We start from the raw sequence: 2,561 nt of genomic DNA on the forward strand, positions 1-2,561 counted from the left end.
AAGATTGATACTGAGTCTGAATTTAGAATATTTTTAGATATCTGGAGAAGTAAATAGTTTGATAAAATCACCAGCAACTAATAACTACTAAGCAATAATATTAATAACTTATGTTGGTTTCCTGGGATATTCACCCTGAGGATATCTAAGTATATCTATGTTTTTTCTACTTTTTAGTTGTGAAATGATTTAGGAAGATTATGTAAATTGTTATGATCTTCCCATGACAATTAAAAATATTTTCTTTCATGCTCAGGTTTGCAAAGTTTTAAAGGGCTTTGCTTAGTTTCAAGATTATGCCCGATTTGAGGAAATTTTTAGGCCCGTCTGTCTGACAGTTTTGAAAGGGTCAGTTTGGTTTCAATAAATTTAAAATTCTTCCTGACTTGTTTTTGTGAGGTTGTTGATACGACCTGATTTAAAGCATTTTGTAAAAGTAGATTCTTATATCCTGTTTGTTAGTTCTTGGGTCTGTTAAGTTATGTTGGGGAGTCATTGCTCTTGTGAGCAATCCTTGTTTACAGATTTTTATCAGATAATTTTGTTTTAAAAATATATTTTTCGATCACTTTGTGGTATAAAGATCTTTCTTTAGTATTCAGGCTTTTTGGGATTATTTTGTATTTCAAAAAGTCTTGCAGAGTTCTTATTTTATGAATTTTTTCAGAGCAAAGATTGGTTATCGGGTAATGCCTTAATTTACTTATTTTTCGTTATTACTCTTCTCAGTTCCGATTTCATTGGTTTATAGAGTTATTTGAGGAACTCCTTAGTCATGAATTGTGGAAAAATTCAGGTTATGTATGTATTTTTTTGTTTTAAGATAATCTTTAGTGTATGGAGTTATTCCAGGTATATCTTGATTCAATAAGGTATCTGTGCACTTGTTTGATTTACAAGTTTTTACTATTCCTTCATTTGCAATTTTTTTGCTGTTGCACACACTTTTTCTATGGAGTTATTTCGGTCTTATTTCTTGGTCCATTCAGTTATTCATAACCCTTCATGGTCTTGGAAGTTATTCTGGTCACTTTCGTCTTTAGTATTCTTTAAACCACTTCTTTTGGGGTTGTCTTGGACACTCATTGAATAATGAAGCTATCTGTGACATTCCTTGGTCCATAAGTTATTTTGGAACACTACATTGCTTAAGGAATTATTTAGAGCAATCCTTTGTGTATGAAGTTATCCTTTACACACCTCGGTCTAATGTGCTATTTCTTTCGACTCATTGGATTGGATATTTGATGTCCCTCATTGCTTTCTTTTTTCTTTATAAGCAATTCCTTAATTTAATTTTTCATTCAATTACTCTTGTTTTAAAGAGCTCTAATTTTCTTGTCAATCTTTAAGCTCCAGAGTTATCTGCCTTTGCTCTGGGAATTAAGATGTAATGGAAAAATCTATATCATTTGTGGGGTTAAGATTTATACATTTCTAATATTCTTACTTTCATTTTATTAGGGAAATTTAAAAGAGAACTTCTGTATCAATAGAATTCAAGGTATGTTGCTTACATGTAGCCCCTTAAGTTATTTTTCCTATGCTCTCTGCCAAAAGATAAAAAAACTAGAGATAAATTTGCTTCATCCCCTTTAATTTCTTAAGTAATAAAATATCAAAAGCACAATCTTCTGTAAATCTTTCATATTGATAAGGGAAAACCTTGCACAATAATAAACCTTTGCTTCCTATCAATAAGAATAATGTATGCCCCTTTTGCAATTCTATGTTTGCTAAAGATGAAAACAAATTAGAAAACTTCTTGAGCTTTAAATAATAAATATAAAAAATACTATGGTATCTTGTATTTCACATTCTTTGAAATGTGAATAATTTCGTCCCAACACTCATCCTCTTTTTGACATTTTGTATTACTTTACAACAGTTGATCTCTCTCTCTCTCTCTCTCTCTCTCTCTCTCTCTCTCTCTCTCTGAGAGAAGTTGAGAGACTTGAAGTGAGTTAGCAGTAATGGAGGGGCTAGGTAATGAAACTTAATAGCTTAAATGATAAAGAAAGTAATGTAATATTGGTCAATAAACATGTATTGAATAAAAGGATTATGAAATATTGATTGGGGAATCTTCAGGGCATAGTATTAAAGTTATTGAAAGGCTATATATGAAATAAAATATATAATTTCCTAAGGGGTGTAGTGCCTTCAGTACATTTCTTCCGATGTATTGTAGCCATGGCTTAATTGTATTTGCAATGTTTCTTCTGACCCTACCTGCACTCACACGTTCATTCTCACCTTATCCTCACTCACACGTTCACTCTGACTTTACCTGCTCCTCCACACGTTCATTCTGACCTAAGTTGCATTCGCACATTCCTTTTGACTCTACCTGCACTCACACATTTCTTCTGATCCTACCTGCACTCATACATTACTCCTGACCATACCTGTACTTGCACTTTCCTTCTGACTATACCTGCACTCTCACTTTCCTTTTGATCCTACCTAAACTCGTACCTTCATTCTGACCATACCTGCACTCACACATTACTCCTGACCCTACCTGCACTCATACATTACTTCTGACCATACCTGTACTT

At 32.8% G+C, this 2,561-nt stretch overlaps 1 long non-coding RNA gene across 1 annotated transcript in view; it reads left to right on the forward strand.

Annotated features, from left to right (window-relative positions):
- Window positions 1–1,898, forward strand: part of LOC137637067 (uncharacterized) — a 24,270-nt gene extending 22,372 nt beyond the window's left edge. The window contains exon 3 of the long non-coding RNA XR_011043372.1: window positions 1–1,898. This exon is cut by the window's left edge and continues 2,134 nt beyond it. This is a non-coding gene — a long non-coding RNA (uncharacterized lncRNA).
- Window positions 1,899–2,561: the final 663 nt, after the last annotated feature.

This window comes from Palaemon carinicauda, chromosome 3 (genome assembly GCF_036898095.1).
Source record: "Palaemon carinicauda isolate YSFRI2023 chromosome 3, ASM3689809v2, whole genome shotgun sequence".
Taxonomy (NCBI): Eukaryota; Metazoa; Arthropoda; class Malacostraca; order Decapoda; family Palaemonidae; genus Palaemon; species Palaemon carinicauda.